Source organism: Amblyomma maculatum, chromosome 1, assembly GCF_055883805.1.
Source record: "Amblyomma maculatum isolate TAMU_Amacu chromosome 1, ASM5588380v1, whole genome shotgun sequence".
NCBI classification, from domain to species: domain Eukaryota; kingdom Metazoa; phylum Arthropoda; class Arachnida; order Ixodida; family Ixodidae; genus Amblyomma; species Amblyomma maculatum.
Genome location: NC_139344.1, coordinates 410,762,352 through 410,781,846, shown reverse-complemented (window position 1 = coordinate 410,781,846; position 19,495 = coordinate 410,762,352). Strand labels below are relative to the sequence as shown.

The window sequence follows — 19,495 nt, the reverse complement described above, 5'->3', positions numbered from 1 at the left end:
AATTCGAGACGGAAAATTCAGATAGAATCGCTTATGTAGACGCTGCATAGTGTGGCAAAGGAAAAATGAATGCAGTCGTACTCAATGGCAAGCGAGAAATAGTTACAGCAGTGTCTATAAAAACAAAATCGATACAGACAGCGGAAGAGGCTGCAATAGCACTGGCTCTTCTTGCTCAGAGGAAGGCAAAATATACATAGTCAGTGACAGCAAAAGCGCAATCAGGAGCTACACCTCTGGAGTAATAGCAAAGATCGCGGGTAGGATTCTAGATCAAAAGCGAATAGAAAGAGACGTCAGCCTTGTTTGGACGCTAGCTAGCCCACGAAGGCGTGCCCAGAAACGAGGCGGCACACAGTACAAGCCCGAGATCTCACACACCGGGTTGGAAGAGTGCCATCGGAGCAAGGCAAACAAGAGGACCTGATTAACTATAGCGAAATAACAATGCACTACAGACTGAGCAGGAGGGTCCTACCACCACCGGACCCCACGTTAGGCAAAGAGGGAGCAGTAGCGTGGGGAAAGCTACAGAGAAATACATACCCGAACCCGGTTCTTGTCAACCATATATGGCCAGAAATACGATCAGACCTATATGTTCATTATGTAAGAAAAGGGGATCACTAGATCACGTAATATGGGAATGTGCGAAGTCACCAGGCAGGGCTAAAAATATAACTAAAGACACCTGGGAGACCCTTCTGCGAAGCTCAGATCCAAGAGCCCAAAGAGAAATTGTTCGACTGGCCGAAGACGCCGCCGGAGTCGAAGAACTACCGGCCTGCAACTAAGGCGACTGTCCCACCTTCGGGGTCTAACCCCCGAAGAGCGGGATAGTCACTCTGTTGGACGAATAAAAGTTCTCTCTCTCTGTCAAGGAATGACGAGGAGCCTTTTCAGTCCATCAGAATTGTAATCGCGACGGTAGAGCAGGTCGTCACGGATGTCAAAACGTGAAGTTTGACGCCGCAGTGGGCGCGATCGTGTAAGCGTCGATGGGTCGGAGCAAAAGTTGAGAAGAGCCCTAATCCAAAGATACTTGCGCTGCTCAGAAGGAATGTCGAGAAGAAGAGACGATACAGGAGTCTCAACGTTGCAAAGGCTGGCTATTTCTGCTGATAGCGGGAAGCGGGACAAGGCAGCGGCTTCCTGATGCTTACGACCTGAACGGTATAAGACGCGGATGTCATATTCCTGGAGCTGCAGCGCGCATTGCGCCAAGCGACGTGAAGGATCCTTTAATGAAGAAAGCCAACAGAGTGTATGATGGTCCGTTACGACGTCGAAAGGACCGCCATGAACGTAAGGGCGAAATTTGCCGACAGCCCACAGAATAGCGAGTCATTCTATTTCTGTTACAGAGTAGTTCTTTTCGACTTTTGTAAGTGTGCGGTAGGCATACGTAACGACATATTCGTCGAATCCAGTTTTGCGCTGGGCAAGCGCCGCTTTGAGACCAGTACCACTGGCCTTCGTAAAAACGACGATGTGGGGTGTTGTAGGCATCGTCGCCACGCAGGTGACCAAGCCGAAAAAGCGGTCGTCGAGCAGCTGAGTCAAAGGGGCAGCAATTGATGCGAAATTGGGAATGAGCCGTCTGAAATAAGAGCAAAGCCCTAAGGAACTTCATAGTTCCTTATTAGAGGAGGGGTAAGGAAACGCTGTCACCGCGCGACGTTTGGCGGGATCAGGGCGCACACCATCTTTCTAAACAACATGAACTAAAATTGCGAGTTCACGGGCAGCAAAATTGCTTTTTTTAGCAGGGCTGCAGACCGGCGTTCGTGAGGCATATCAAAACATACTTCATTCGACATAGATGCGTGTTTCAAAATCAGGAGAAATGGTTACGATATCGTCCAATTAGCACAGGCACCTTTTCAACCTGAGGCCACGCAAAACGGTGTCCATGGTTCGCTCGAATATGCCCGGAGCGCTGCATAGGCCGAAAGGAAAGACGGTTATCTCATAAAGGCCGTCTGGGGTCACAAATACGGTTCTGGCTCGTTTTTCAGCTGCCATCGGGACCTGCCAATAACCAGAGCGCAAGTCAAGTGACGAAAAAGGCTCCGCACCTTGGAGGCAGTCCAGAGCGTCATCGATACGGGGCAGATGGTAGACGTCTTTTCTTGTGATATTGTTAATACGGCGGCAATCGATGCAAAACCTGACAGACCCATTCTTCTTTTCACGAGTGCTACCGGTGATGGCCATGGGCTATTGATGGCTGAATAACTCTACTTTGAAGCATTGTGTCCACCTGTTCTTCAATAACTTGGCGTTTGGTGGCGGAAACGCGATGTTGACGCTGATGCAGAGGAGCATGGACACCGGTGCCAAGTGGTGTTCGACAGTGTCCAACAGTTGACGTGCGTCTGTGATCCGGTTGCTGAAAATAGAAGGAGGCACGAATCTCTTCAAGGAGCGCAAGAGGCTGGTTTCGCTGATGTGAAGGAAGTGAGGGGTCGACAGAGTGAAGAAATAGATCTGGCGACAACGCAGCGAGCACAGGATAGATAGGTTGAGCGCGTTCATGTCGAACGGAGGTGACTCTCACGCGCTGCCGCTGTTGAAAACAGAACGGAGGAGCTTCAGAATACCGATGCATTCACAGCGGCGCAAAGTAAAGGGCTTGAAAACGTGTTCGAGATAAATATTGAGGTGAGGCCGGCGGATATGGTGAGCAAGGCTTAAGGCAGCGGCACACAGTGGCGGCGAAGAAAAATATCAGATGGTTTGAACACGACACTTGCGTCACGAACACAATCACACGGAAGAGACACCATCTCAGATGGGTGCGCAGGAGCTTCAGTACTTTCCGCGACAAGCACCTTGGCAGAAAGCGCTAGTTGAGCCCGGGTACAATATATAACCGCGTCGTGAAGCGATAGAAAGTCCCCGTCCAATATGATCGCATGTGAACATGACGGCAAAATGATGATGTCTATTGTATACAAAATGACTTGGATGAGTGCTCGAGCTGTACACGTAGCTGGCGGCTGAATGAGGTGTTCACTCGCAGTTCATAACGACATGTCAGAAAGGGGCGTCTTCACTTTTCTTAAAGAGCGGCAAAGCGCTGCATCCATCACAGAGATCTCCGCAGCGGTGTCGACGAGCGCCGTCACAGAAGCACCCTCTACCAAAATTTCAATTAAATTAGCTGCAGATATTTGAGGCCTTTTAAGTTTTGACAATAGCGCAGTTCTCGCCTCAGGAACTGTGGCACCTAGTTTTCTTATCGGCTTGCCAGGGGATGCGACGCATCGGTGAAATAGAGCGCTGACGCGGTAAAGGTGAACAGCGATCTGAAGCGAAGGACTCAGTAGACAGTGGATGGCTTTGGGGTGGCTCAACAGGAGAAGAGTACTGGCGTTGATTCCAGTAGCCGGAAACGTTGGAAGGCGGACGATGGACGTGCATGCGTCGACGGCAGTTCCGCACCACATGACCTGGGAAGCCGAAGAAGTAGCAGGTTAGACGATTGTGAGTCGTGCGTTCGGAGTTTTCCGCTTGAGCAGGCGGTCAAATAAACTGCGCAGGTTCTCGAGCAGTACCAGGAGGCGGCTGAACGTAGGCAGGTTGTCGCGGCGGAGTATATGTAGGAGGTGGGCGTGCAGCAACAGCCGCACATACCGTGGCCTTTCTTAATCAAATAATTAGTCTCCTCAGACAGTTTACCAATACCCTCTCTAAATATTATATCGCCTACTTCTACCGCACACTCAGTAAGAGTATCTCTGAACGTATTTTTCATTGCTTCTAGGCTAAGGATGGCTCCCTCGGTCAGCACTGAATATCTATTCTGCAGCGAGAGCTTGAATTCTTTCCCCTTTATCGCCAATTCGTTGATGGACTTGTTCCTGACTATTCTGTTCCGTTCCCTCTTTAATTCCAGATTAATTCTAGAACTTGACATTTTGTGGGCACTGCATCGAACCTTTTCGCCTACCTCTATATGCTGCACAATTCCAGGTTTAGAACAGAGCATAAAGTTCATTTCATTCTTAGTCTCTCCATTGGGGCTTTTCCATACACATTTCCAGTTCTTCCGTTTGCTGAAGAAGGTATTCACAATTCGCAAGTTATCTCGTTCAGCAAACTCAACTAAAACCTCTTTCCTGCTGTTCCTCAATCCAATGCCATTGTTGCCAACTGCCTTGTCTCCAGCTTCCTTTCAGCCTACCTTCTCAGTGAAGTGGCCCGTAAAAACAGTATACTATGTCTTGGTCATCAGATAGGCCATACTGGACGTCTTTGAATCGATTTGAAGCACCTGGATTAAAAAAAAATCTCCACGATACCCGATCACTGTGGCGTTTTTACTTCTACTCAATGCAAACGTCGCTGCTCAACCTCAATGCATAACCCATTATTACATAATTGCGTAGCTTATGTCGAGTGTAATGCCACTGAACTCATTGCAGGACTTAATTAAACGTTGTAAATTTAAGTTAACTGCTAATAAACTTTAGACTTTATACAACATCATTGTGTCATATGTCATTAGATAGCTGCTGAGTATACTAGCATGGTTATTTCTAGGTCCTAATGAATTATCGGTAATTATCTAATTGTGGATAAATATAAACATTTATCCTATAACTACAAGTTGTGCTGTACCGTAGCTTATATCGGGTACGGTTGTACTTATGTCACTGCATTACACCAAGGTCCGGACTTTTGATGATTAGTAATTATATTTAAATTAAACATTATGCTACAACTTCGGTTCATATATCGCTGAAATGATCTCAATGAGTAGGACCCAACATCAAACGCTAAACAATGCAAAAGCAGAGCAAAACATAGCTAATAGTCGTCCGTTCAACTGAGTTTGACGGCCAATGTCTTTCCATTATACGCGGGATAATCGGCGGCTTTTTCGATCAGGGTCGGCCCCAGGACTTTAAGAGTAGCAGGTGAATAAGGCCCACTGCAGCTGGTGGTAAAGCTCCCATTAAAGCTTAAAATATACCTAGTTCTGGCTAAAGTAGAAAATAACATGCACAGGGTTCCGCATTTCTTCATATCATTTAATGCACTTAATTGATGTGTAGAAGCGAACACTCATGTAAGTTCTCAAATAAATGTAATCAAAATAATGAGAAATAACAGTGCAGGCAACAAACCTTAGTCACAATTGAAATCAGCATTTCGAAAAAAGCAAGAGGAGGAACACAGGTCCCACAACTTTACAAAAAGAAACCTGCACTGCTGTAAATAATAAACCTGACCATCACACTAATACAGGCAACTTAGCTTGAAACCAGCATGCGCTGTCAAGGTCGTAGCATTTGTGACCAGAAGAAGGAACAAACAAACAGCAAAGGATCAAGGAGAAACATTGATTCTGGTGGGTTAGACGGTTACACAACATTGCCAACAACATGAATACGAACATCAAGCAATTTGTATTTTGGCAAATAGAATTTACTGGCTGAAAAATGCTTATGATTGAAATAGCAATTTGATGCAAAAGTCACAAATCGCAAAGTAAATAAACAATAAAATTCAAGAAGTGCTATTCCCCCGAGGTGCAAACAAGGCGTGACCTCTTCGGACTACTTATTTACCAATATTCTCATAGTTTGGAGGAAGCCTCAAACCGCAATGCAATATCATCGTTACACACGCTCTGTTCTTAAACTACAAGCAGTGACACTAGTCGAGGTTATTTCCATAATCCTGATGCTGCATATATAAATTTAATTGGTTCTTAAATAAAGTACGCCTTGAAAGAATGGACCTCAGTTTGTCATATGTACTAAACATATTTCACTTTTGTTATTTAATGAATCCTGATTTTTATGCAGAGCTATACCACACTTTTGCACGGCTTATAGACATGCGTGCCGAAGGCTCGTAGTCTATGAGGTGCTGATTCAATTGAGAAAACATTTTTCTCTGGCGGGGCTCAGCTTTTATAGCACTAGGTGCCTTGCTTTCAAATCAATGTTTTGAATGATTTAAAATTCTACTAGCAACTATTGCAATCCCTTCTGTGTTCTTTTAATTACCAATTACTTAACTGTCCCCTTAAAATAGAGGGCTACTCTTTATGTGGTATGATTGCGAAATCAATTCTTCATTAACCAAACTTAATCTAGCATTACCCAAATTAGTAACCTTTATTCTAACGTAATCAACATTATTTCAATGTGATCGCCCTTAATCAAACGTAATACGTCATATTCTTAACTAATCCAAAGTAATCATCCTTAATCCCACGTAAACTACCATAATAAATCGGAAGCCACCGTAATACAACTTCATCCACCCTAATCTAACATTATCGTGCCTAATAAAACGTAATGCGTCCTAATCGTTCCTGACGATTAATATTACTTTATGAAACGTAATCCAACCTTCACCACCTAATCATCCTTAATCAACCCATAATCCAAGTTCCTCCCCACAATATCCTACTTAACATGTCATTCATGTGCACGACATACGATGACGCCACAGCCTCCTACCACCATAATTTTTCCGACACGTGTTTGCAACTTTTGGGGTAACGTGGCAGCTGTTCGACCGAGCGGTCTGTATACGCTTCCTGTAATAATGGCGCGTGGGTTCACCAGCAATCTATTCTTTAACACACAGAGCAAACTGTGCTGAATCTTTATACTGATTACCGGCGCCTGTAGGTGATTCGGATTTAACAGAACCGGCACCAGGCCTATGTGCGCAACAGTGTGGTTTCTCCAGTTCAGTCAAAGAATTCTGGAGTAAAATGAATCGAATGCAAGCGGTCCTCCTTTTTCCTAGCAGCCCTTGCTGTGAACAGCTCGTCCCCAAAGTAGTCGCGCCTTAGGGGCCTTTTCAAACTTAGCAGAAAGGAAACAGCAGCTATAAGTGTGCGCATACGCACATCAATTACAGGAGAATAATCACTTCGGAATGAGATATAACGAGCGCGATTTGTGAATGCAACTCCTAGCGTAATTGTTACACGGTTCGTACAACCGTAAGTCATGCATGGACCAACAATGTTGTTCTTGATTGTGTTACATGCCGCGCACGTGAACAACCTCCACCTCTCTGTGCGCTCAGTGGACGCGCTCTGCGGCAACTGGTTCCGTTGTCTGCCCCCCTCCCCCCCCCTCCCCCTGCAAGATGGCATCGCGGAGGCTTCACTCGATGAGCGCGCCTTCCACACCAGAAGTTTTTTATAACCTCCGGGGTAGAAATCAAGGCTCCGTGTATCTGCCAGGCTCCGTTATCATTGGCGCTGCGTGCAGCTTGTACCAGTGGCCCATTCTGCGGCTGGAGTGGGACGGCGTCCCATAGAATGCAAGGGAACAACAATTGTAAAATATTTTTTAATTGGACAGTTCGCTTACGATGTGATGCTCACGTAAAGAAATCCCGGGTGCACCATAGAACAGATTGTGAAAGTATGGAACGTCATTTCAAAGGCCGTGCATTTTAAACCACTACAGAACATCCGCGTGAGAGTCTACGTCGGCGGCCGGCACTCTACGGGAGCGTAAGCTATATTACGCGCATCAGCGCAGGAAAACATAACGTTTCAAATATATATTTTTTTTCGTTTCACCTTGTGCGCATGTAGGCAGCCGTTCATCCAAATTTGGCGCGTGCTTTGACGAAGAATGACAAAAATGGCAACTCACTTCGATGCTCCAGTTTTCAAACGCATTTGCTTTTTGCGAAGCCAGGCAAACCGTTAACAGGCGCCTATCAGGTGGTATTTATAGCAATCGTACAAGATTTTCTTGTAATATGACGTACTGCCACGTGCTCTACATTGGCTCAATGTAATATCGTTGAAACTAGAAAGCCTTGAACGCTCTACATGAAAAGAAGTACTTAAGCAGCCTGAGAAGCGAATGAAAACAAAAAAACTGCTCCGGGGCAGACAATGCCCCGGCCATTTCAGGCATCCGCACGGGAGCCCTTTCTTCATAACGCAGCGGTGCTTCGGCAAGGGAGGGGACCGGCAAGTTCCTCCCGAGGTAAAAGCTTGGCTAAAGATTTAAACTTTTCGAATCCAGCCACTTCCACAACCTGAGAGAACTTGCTACTGAAGATGGAACTGCAGTATCTGTGCCGCCTCCAACAGGCGGATTACAAACGACACGCGGCAAAGGAAACACACGAGGTATTATGCTGGCCTGTTTTATTCGAAAGAGGAAAGTTGACACGAAGGCACACTTTTACATTTATTTTTAAGATATGTACATCGGTGCGAAAAGTATTACTCAGAAATAATAAAAGAGTTTGCTATAATAAAAGAGCCAGTATAACTGAAAAATTTCAAATGTTTTAGCTCCTATTTTATTGCTGTCGAGGAAAAGCTAGGAGGTGCTGTTAAAGTAAACAACACAGCAGTAAACCCTGCTCCTTTCAATGCCCATAGGTGCAGGAAAGAAGCTCCTTTGCAAATCGCAGGACTCACTGCACAGAGCCCACTCTGTATGCCCACTCTGTACGCCCAGGCTGCTTCTACGGGCGCGGATGTAGCTACAGAGTTATACGTGCACGGATCCTAAAGGCATGATGAATAACTAATAATTGAATTTTGTGTCTTCACACGTGCCTACGCGCACAAGTTGCGCTCTCATATTTTTATGAAGTTTCTTACCGAGATTGACTTGATTAGAGTTTTCACATTGTTTTGGGACAGGCTTCAGGCTGTAGGTTAGCAGTTCTCACATTACATAAGGGGTTTCAACACATTTTCAACTCCTTGTTAGCGCTTGTACGTTTTATGTCACTCGTGGTAGCGCTTTTCCCCTCCAGTTACGGTACAAAATGCTCAGCCTGCGGTTTACTGGAACTGTACAGCATACTCAGAACAGCAAGTGCAGTGAGGCCTATAGCGTTGAAATTCATCTTGCGTAACGCAAAAGGACAGGACAAACAGTAAGAAGACACATACACTACAGGCGCTGTGGTGTACGTGTCTTCTTACTATGCACTGTGGTGTACGTGTATTCTTACTGTGTGTCCTGTCCTTTTGCGCTAAACACGAATTTCAAGACTGATCACCAATTAGCCCAACAATTAACGCTTTTAAGGCCTTCAGCGGTCCCTCCGTACCTCTGAAAAGCTTTTGTACGCAGAAGGAAGTTCTAAAACAGCTCTATAAGGAAGCAGCTCAGAGTAGCAGGCGAGAGTGATGCCAGATACCCCGCCTGCAAAGAAATAAATAAAACGTTCTGCTGGGCGAGTTGATTATTTGTTGAAAAGGAATGCTACCAGCGCGAAACAAGTCGGAAACGGACGAGGACAGAACAAGACAACGTGCTCTTTCATGTCTTGTTCTTTCCTCGTCAATTTCCTACTTGTCTCGCGCCAAACGCATTTCTTTTCAAAGAAATAAATCACAATCTTTACTTTAGATTCTCAAAAAACAACACGAAGTTGCGCTTTGGTCCACGTTTAACCTGCTGCTAAAGACAATATCAGCAAAAAAATTGACGTGGAAGCGGTAACCATAAAATTTGAATATCAGACCAATGATAAACTATTGCTAAGCACTGCACATAATCAAGGCTACTAAAAGTTTTCACCAATCGCAGTACGGAAATATTTGCCATGCGTATAATGAAGCCTTTATGACTACCTTTAGGATGACGTAAACACTAGTCGCAGTTCTTCTGTACTGTCATCAGCCTTATTTTATGTCGGTGCGTATACGTGTCCAGTCATGCCAGGTGAATATTGAGAAGTTTTTTTCTCGATAAAGGTCGGGTGTGGTAAGAAGCAGAATGTCGCATTTTAATCCATGTTCGTCTGCCACCCGAACGCACTAGATGCAACAAATACGGAGTGTCTTCCGTGTTCAAAGTAATTGTCGTAGAACATGGTCGTGGTTTAACTGTCAGGTTTCAGCGATCTCCTCTCGTGCTCGGAGGACCCTTTTTCCCAATATATCGTGCATATCCATGTAGTAGACGGCGTTGATTGCCTGCCCCTGGGGTACGATATCTATATGAATATCACCTTAGTGTCAAAAAAGACAATTTGCGTTCTCGACTGACTTATTCTTGCCTTTTTGGGGCGAGGGCACTCTGAGGTGTGTCATATAGAACTCTGGAAAGTCGTGTCGGGGTCGTACTCAAATAGCCATGTTTCTTCCCCTTTAATGACACTTTCTAATTAATAAGGTTCAATTTCTAGGTTCAAATAAGGTCGAAAAGTTCACTCGCAATCACCACTCGGTTGTTCTTCTGGTCGTCAATCAACAATTTGTTTAACAGCTTGGCACACATTTTGCGCATGTTCAGATCGTTGCTTACCATGAGGTGAATTTGGAATAATGAGCCTCTCCTATCATCCGCTTCTCATTTGACTGTCGGTGTTCAAAAAATTGCGGACATGAAACACAGTTTCGTTACTTTTAATGGTTTATCACAGTCTAAATCAGAACTCGTCATCGATGTTGTCCATGCCTCCCTTAACGCCTTCGACAACCTAGAAACCTGAGGGTATGGCAAAGCAGAATTCCCGTATGCTTGCTGAATACATTTGTCGGTGTTGGCAAGACACGTATAGAATGTATCACATAACTTGATTGAGTACCGTTGTTCTCTTGCGGATGCCAGAGCATATTGCGACAAGGGCCGTAGCATTAGGTAAACGGAATCAGCGATCCTGACGCTCCCAGAGTTTAGAGCAGACTGCCAGTAGGTACACGTAAACAGCGATCCTGGCACTCCCGGAACTTAAAGCATACTGCGCTATGCAGCGAAAAAAAGTTTTGAAGTAGGAAATTACCCCCTACCAATCCCAACCATGTGAGCGCGGTAGGGCGGACAGCAGTGCCCGAAATTATTGCTTTACTCTCCGGACAAAACCAGCATAAATTTACAAATTAAAGTAGGGAGTCGTGTTTTGTTCTGTATCCTCACCCTTTGTGCAGTGCTGGATGACGTTTTAAAAAGCCATCTAGCCAAAATAAGCTCCGCATTCAAAGTGGAAAGAATCGACAATATAGATGAAACAATGCTCTGTGAGTGATTCTGTTGGGTGCATGTGCCGTGGAGTGTCGGCAAGCTTTTAACGACTAGTTCTGGTTGCACGCAAGGAGGCGAGCTACCCTGGAAGTTTTGCGTTGCTTAAGACAAATGTTGTAAATCTTCGTAACTTATTGCATGATGATTCCTGGTCTCTGACTTCAGCTTACCTTGCCTAGTGGGGCTGCGGTCTTGAATGTGTAGCGTTATATGGCTTCGCCATACCTTATTTTGAAAGGCCGATATTTCTCAGCAGCCATTAGCGGAAAAAGGAACTCACAAAACGATTGTGGTATGCACCGCATATATCACTTTATTATCTGTGAGAAGTGTTAAGTATTCGTATTTTGGGCCTAAGTTGGGCAGTTGCTGTCGGAGATTTCGTGTTTCTCTTGGCAAAACTCGTCGTAGACTTTCTCGCATTCTCTTGGTTGCCAATCGGCCAGCTTTGCGTTTCGCACGTAAAGGTGGCATTCGGTGCGGTCTGTTAAATAATGAAGGAAAGAAACAAGTGGGGAAGGAAAGAAGCAATGAAGTAAGGACAGGAGAAGGAAGAACAGAAATAATTTAGAGGGGAAGACAGGAAGGAAATAACAGACGAATGACGTACGTAAGATTGTCTTATTTAAAGAAGATAATCCATCCTTGATGGGTCCGACCTCTTTGGCGCACATGGCCCAGCAATACAGCGTATGGCATGCACAAAGCGATATAATACATAACAATGACAGATTTGCATATACGTGTTAACGCGTGAAAGAAAGCTATAAATGTGCATCCATAAGTGTCAAGGAAGAATTTCCACATCGTATCTTATTTAGCAGTCATTAAAGGACACTTGTATCAAATATTTCCTAAACAAACTCTCACCTGTTCGAGTGTAGAAAAAGTGACGCTCTTGTCTATTTTCGCCAAACCTGAGCATTCAAAATTGATGAAATGATAAAGAAAAGAATACAGCCGGATACCTGCTGCACCTATATTACTTCATAATGCAATCTCTGTCAACTTGTATGCGTTTGTGCCACCCGCGAGCACCGACATCCATGACTTCTTTTGCAGCGATGTGCTCATGGTTCAAATGACACAATCCTTGTAATTAATTTCGATACCGAAGCAGAGGGAATTTCTAGCGCCGCTACGCCGTAATGAAAATGCAACGGCACAATCCGCTATACTTTGCAATCACTTCTCAGGCTGAAATGAGGCTGTTTTGTAACCCGTGTTGACACTCTGAGGGAATAATTCTGGCACGCGAATTATATCTGTTCTCGTGTTCAGTGGTTGTTAAATGTGATGCAATTAGACCGAGAATACATATAAAAGTAATATACATACAGCAGACATAAAGCTGCTAAGTCGGGGAACTTAGTAACGTTAAATAAATGATGTTGGATAAAAAAAAGTAGATAATGGGATCTTAGGCACTTCTCGTATATATTTGTACTTATAATGATGATCTGTAGCCTGTGCGCCGGCGCTAGGCTATACAACCAAATATCCAAACTTGGACCTACGGGCCACTGCATTGCATAGCCCACGAAATTGAGCTTCCTATTCGATAAACCTACTATATTTTGGTGACTCTATGAATTTCCATTCAACGCCAACCAACTAGTTGGCTCTTCCCCACCCACGTGGGGAAGAGCCAACTAGGTCCCCGATTGTCCTGCAAGCATTTAATGTTATGCGAGCCTGCGTAAGCTTCAAAGCTGTTATAAAGGCGCTCAAGGAAATACAGCGTGTGACAAAAAAAAAGAAATATAGAAGGAACGACCGCAACACCTTTTAAAGCGATTAGAGGACATTTAAAAATCCACCTCCAAGGGCCTAACGGGACAGCATAATGATCCTTTTTGTTGCTCTTATTGCGGTTCCTCGTTCGCTACATTGACTTGGCTTTAATAATTCAAATTGTTCCTCTCTCAGTTTACGCTTACTGATTAACAATACAGGGTTAAGCTACTTCATTATGTTAAAGACCACTTGACATAAATGTTAAGCTCCACATTAACAAAGCCACACAAAAGTCCTGCATAGTTAAGGGTTAGTGTGTTTAACCCAGAATCTGAGGGTCAGGATATTTTTTTTCTCATTTATTCACCCTAAAAGTACAAGCAGGCATTACATAAGGGGGTGGGGGAGCACTCAACAACAAAACACTGAGCAGAATACAAGAGTACAAGAATAAAGTTGCGGTGTAATAAAATACGGCTACTGGGAATACATCGCAACAAGTTGGGGGAGGGGGGAGGGAGGCGGGGACGAGAATTGAACAAAAGTTATGAAAAAAATACAGCAGTAATGTGGCGATGTCAGAAGAAAGCGTTTAGAAATATATAAAACTTAGTGCATAACATTTACTCTAACATATATGTAAGGGCACTAAAATATGCGAAGGAAATGCGTGACACACATTAGGTAAATTATGTAAAAGTAAAATAAAACTAAAACAAACAAACGAAAAAGTGAACATTTCCCACGGGGATGCTAGTCCCCCTTTCAGTGTATACCGGGTGGAGCAGGTATTTGAGAGCAATTTTACGTCCACACGCTAACAGACACATACTGGGGAGATATAGTTTAGAACCGCGTAATATTGCGTACAGGTAGCGATGCATGCAACGAATGTTATTATTCAGTGAAACCGCCGAGAGCAGCAATCGCGGACTCCACACGCTGTGAAAATCGACTGCAGGCAGTGATCAGGTGCTTCGGAATTTCACCATTTCATCAACAATTGTGCCTATTAGGCCCGCAATGGTGTGGTGTGGACTCCATCTCAGCCACGCCCTATACGTATTAGTTCATCGGTTTGGGATCTGGGGAGCTGGGAGGCCACGTTTGGAGTGACATGGTCCTGGAGGTTTTCAGCCATCCATTCTTGGTTGTAATGGCTTTGTATGGGATGGCGTAGTATTGTTGGAAAAATGGTCTCCCACGTGCCACAGAAGTAATCGAAGGCTGAACAACCGTGTTCAGTACCTTTGCGTAAGCAACAGCATTGACCATGCTACCTTGGAAAAAAAAAGTGGAGGCCTCAAATCTCGTTCACTTCTTACAATGCCCGGGACCACCATTGATGCTGATAATTTTGTCATCGCTGTTGGAGCTTCCTCAGGGTATTTACACAGCCACCTATATATTGTAGTGAGAGCTACATTGGCTACGTCTCGCCATTTCGCCGTGCCTCTCCGTTGCCTGGCCGAAGAGCGATGAAAGAAGAAGAAGCAGAAGAACAAGAAGAACTAGGAGAAGAAGAAGAAGGAGGAGGAGAAGAAGAAGAGGAAGAGAAAGAGGAAGAAGAAGTTGTAGTTGTAGTGGGAGGCGGCAGCTGGCAGCTGACATAGCCGAGCACAAGCTGGATATGTAGGGCTTCCTGACATTACGTTTGGCAAAAGCTGCCAACTCGGGCATCTCCTATCATATGGAAGATATCACAATCAGCATGCCAAAACCTTTGCATTCACGTTATCCCTAGGCCACGCAGACTTGGTAAAGCGCAGCTTTAAATGTTGTCTGGTAGCTTACGCTATCGCATTATTGCTAAGGTGGGAGTGAAAACATAGAGAAAGAGGTGCCGTAGTGAAGGGCTTTGGACCACCGCGCGACAGAGGCGTTCGTCTCATAGCACTTTAGTGGTCAAAAGTGGCCCCTGTGGCATAAATAAACCTGTAACCATAGAGTAAACTACTATGTGCAAAAGCCATGTCTTACTTTCAAGCCGAACTTAAGCGTAGCCATGTAGATAGCTCTCGTGTAACTCCAGTTTGAACCACAAGCTCAGATTCTGATCCTGGACGAAGTTGTTTTTTATCGGTGAAAAGCCACAGAATTCGAGGCTCCTCTGGGTGTTTCGATTTGATCAGGATGCGCTTAGCTCTGCTCAGGAGGTTATCCTTAGTTTTTTCGGACATGATCTGTCCCCTCAGCATAGCATATCACTTGTAGCGTAGGTCTTCATAAACCACGCGTCTGACAGTGGCCTCGTCAACTTCTACCTCCTTGGAGATGACCCTTATTGGCTTGCCAGGGTCTCCATCAATGATAGCTTGGACGCGACTGATGAAGTCTGACCTCCTAAGAGTGTCAAAATAAAGACAATGTCGCTTCCCTTGCGAAACTATGTCCACATCGCACTTTGCAGCCTCCACTTCTTTCCGGACTTTGAAAACAAATGAACGGGTAACCTTAAACAATGTTGGAATCTCTGAATCGGGGTATCCTGCAGCCAAGAACACTATGACAGCATGCCTATTCATTTCATGAGTGAGCTGAAGTTCTGCTATGGTCATCTCCAGAAAAAAACGAATTTTTAGTTTTTATGCCGATGATGCGGTATCACCTGTAAAGTGTGTTCGCAAATACCTGCCACACCCTGTAGACAAATGTATCATGACCGATAGTGTTAACTACAAAACAGGCCAAAGTATTCCGCTTCTCTTATAGGTAGGTGGAGAAATAAAAACCAGGTTGCTTTGGTTACGAAAATTGGAGTTTGATTTTTAATCGTGATAATGTACGAAATGTACGTGTAGCGGGCCTAATGAACGGTTTGGAGAAGGATGTGGGCTAGAATATAGTTAATAAAAAACATAAAACCCAGAGCTTTATATAAGTAATTGAAAATATTGATATGCATATTCCATGATAGATTAGGGTTAAATATACTCCCAAATATTCAAAAAAATTCTGGACTCTATTTAAGCGTTCCTAATTAACAGTTTGACAAAACCTGACTGGGGATAGTGAATCCCGTTAACTTAGTCTTTTTAGTGGTTATGGTCATTTGCGATCCAGAGCACCATCTATCTGATTTCCATCACAGTCCATAACACACGTCCAGGTAGCATAACACAGTCCATAAGATTGTAAACTGGACGATAAAAATGCAGTCGTCGGCAAATAAGCGGATATGATGTAATACTGGAAACCATATTTATGAATGTAAAAATGTTATGGGTCCGAGGACGGATACTTGGGGGACACAGAGTTTTAGGGAGTGCAGAGAAATTTTAACACCGCCAGTAATAACCGATTGAAATCCAATGTGGAAGCATTGCTCTGCCCATCTGATAATTTGATTATAAAAGAGAATACTGTTATTTCAGGCTATTATGGGCACATAATCAATGCCTGATCAAAATCAGCGAAATTAGCACCAGTTTGCAGCAACTGTTTTAAGTTTCGGTAAAGGAAAGTAGTTAGCTGGAACAGCAAAGTTTTACAAAAACGACCATGCTGAAATCTATGCAGGTTAAAAAGAAAGATATGATTCTCGTGATATAATTGGTTGTGTGAGATGAATAACATGAACCGAGAAATGCGGCGCAACAAACACAATCACGTGAAAAGAAAAGACAACACAGGCGCACACTACCAACTGTAACTTGAAACTGAACACTCACTTCCTCTTCGACATTCAGCCACATCTAGTCTAGACACAAGTACAACTTCTTCACACACCTCCTATTTGCCAAGACGATAGTAGCACAATCATCACAATACAATTCTAACATCGTCTAAGCATGACAGTCACAAATTCCACCACATAGACACACAAGAAAAAACCACCACACATCTAAGGGCTACCACATTTACGTTCTCGTTCACTCCTAATCATGTAGGTCGACATTCCGAAACAAGAAGTTAGACAAGTAAGTAAGTAAGAAGTAATGCAAGTCGATGTAAGACAAGTCCATCCAAAAGCACCTCTAATTAACACTTACGTAGCCACAAGAACTCGGTTGTTTGGGTCAGAGGATGTAGTGGCTGAGTGTTGAAGAGGAAGAGCTTGTTCAGTTTCAAATTGCAGTTGGTAGTGTGCGCCTGTGTTTTGTTTCCTTTTCACGTAGTTAGGTTCGTTGCGCCGCATTTCTGGATGCTATGCAGAACCAAGACACCCCTCGAGCTGTTATTCTGATATAACATGATATAGTAATTTGTGAAACTGATGTGAATAATACGGGCCTATAGTTGGTCATATTTTCTATTTCTCCTTCTTTAAAAATGGATAAAACATGAGCCAGCTTCCAATACTCAGGATTCTCACCTTATCAAGCGATTTTTGAAAAATAAGCACCAGAAAGCGCCATTTGTTTACTTATTCAAGTTACAATAAGGTGCCCTGCAAAGGAGGGTGTTACATAGTGGAGAGTTATAAAATTATAATAATCGCGATACAATTATCAACGAAAAGTACAAGAAACTTTAATTAAACATTATGCGTAACATCAAAATGAAGAAAGGAAAACATCAGCCAAATATTCTTCAGATTGCCGTCACAGTGAAGTAGCACTTGCAATTTTTTATTTAAGGTTCTGTAGCGATGTGCGATGGCCAGTTATTCCATTTAATTATAGTGCGATGAATGAATGAACTGGGGTTAGATGATAAATGACACTTTTCTCGTTTAAAGTCAAAGAAGTATAACATCAGGAGACTGAAACAAATCACTGCGCAGTAATGGATGGAAAAAAAGCTTATAAAAAAGTGTTAACCGGGCGTGTTTGCGGAGATGTGATAAGAATTTCAGTATGTATAATATTTTGTGATCTTTAGTAGTTTCGTTATAATTTCATCAGGGTCTGGGCTCGAAAATGTACACAGGAGCTTAATACCTCATTCTATACCCTCAGAAGGTATTTGAACAGAAAATATTGTACATTCAGTAAAAAACTCACCCAGGAACAGGCAGGTTTGCTTCAAAAATGCTACAGAAAAGCCAGTTAAACCGATTGCACCTCATCGGTTTAACTCATTCCCCACTGCCCCTCATCCCAGACTCCCTGATCTCCATTCCATACGCCAATGTTAAAAGATGTTGAGGTGGAAACTAAGGCCATCTCAATACTCGAACATGCCATGTGGTCTTATGAAATCACAGGACCCGCCACGAACCATGTTCCCTGTGCTCTATCGCCTGCCAGAGGAATGCCCATGACTTTACCTCTCAGCGCCGGCAGGGCAGACAACGCCGGCGCTGGACTTCTCCACTCAACAAGACTTTTATAGCAGTGGCGTTAAATTCTGTCCTTACTGCGACTGGGTTACTTTGATGCCGCAATACATCTTGAATCTTTCGGCACTGTTCTCCTATAGCTCAAGTTATGACATATTTGTTTCTGTCCGTTTAGTCTCATGCCATATATGGACGCTTCTGCTAAGTCACTTCCACATTCTTACTTTTCTAACTATTACCCTGTATTGGGGAAATGTGTGGCCACAACTTACCAGTTATTGACATATTCGCTTGCCAGAATACTTCCATGTGGAATGTCGCCATTTGTTAAACTTTTCATTCCTTCAATTTTTTATACATTGCCGAATAATAATTTTGGTTGCTCAAGCATATTATCGTTGTTTGCATATTTCACTTCGTGTGCTCGAGGGAATAGTCAGCGTTGGATAGCTTCGACTGAGATACTTAGTCAGACATGTTATCAGCGACTCAGAGATTACTCAAAATAATATCGCACAAATGCTGAGAATACCACTGCAGTTTTCATTTGCGAGAGCGAGAATTCTTATAAAGAGTCAGTCATATTGGCTAATTGGGTTTATCACTCTTCGGACTATGATATCTGCACACCACTGAGCAAAAAAAAAAAAAAACTCTCCTTGCTTCCTCTGTGCTCTACTTCGACCACGTGCACCCAATCTTCTCGACGGTCGAATACGCCGCGAGGCGGTCGCTCTAATAAGTTGGCAGAGGTGCTAAGCTGAGTATTGAGCCTAGGGCCTTTTGCACATCCCACTGCAGACCCTTCCTTCGAGGTGTTTTCTCGCGCATTCAGATAACAGTGGAAAACAAATAATCTTTCACATTAGAACAAGGCCGAATTGGCCATGTAACAGCACACTTGTGCCGCCTACCCATAGCCGATCCTCTACCCGGCTTCAGTATACGGAGAGATGACGCTCAATGCGGAGCTCAGCCAGATTTGTGTCAAATGATTAGCGTCAATATGGTTACTTCGCTTACATGCCGCACAGTTTGGACATGTGAAGGCGATGTAGGTATGTCATGAGATGACTGATAGGTATGGCATAAGATATCGTGAAGCCTAATATGAGTTTCACAGAAGATTATAACATCTCATGCTCACTTGCAAAGGCATATTATGGAGTTACTCTATAAGCTGCAAATTAAATATATGTACCGGCCGCAGTCGAATGAGATTATAAAGAACCGCCTTCAGTAGCACCAGAAGCCTGAACAGCAGGCGGCAGGTATACACAGCTGAAGAAAATTTCAGCCGCTGTTGTGTTTTGAAAGCTGGTGACGAGAACGATTAAGACTCCGTGCGTAAGAAAAGTCAATGGTGGTGGCTTTCTCATGTATTGCCTCTAACTTTGAATATGTTATCGAATGGAACAAACGGGTTTTCATCGATTTAGCAAACCTACATCTCCCTGATTTTGAAGGGGCGGACATGTTCGCATTAGTTCAAATTTGCGGAATTAACTGAAATTCATAGGTGTTGAAGAACATGAATTGTCTA

The 19,495-nt window shown here is 43.8% G+C and overlaps 1 protein-coding gene across 1 annotated transcript in view; it reads right to left on the bottom strand.

The window, feature by feature from the left end:
- LOC146208927 (uncharacterized) overlaps positions 1-19,495 on the bottom strand; it is a 261,822-nt gene that overhangs the window by 221,482 nt on the left and 20,845 nt on the right. The gene's annotated exons all lie outside the window — the stretch shown is intronic.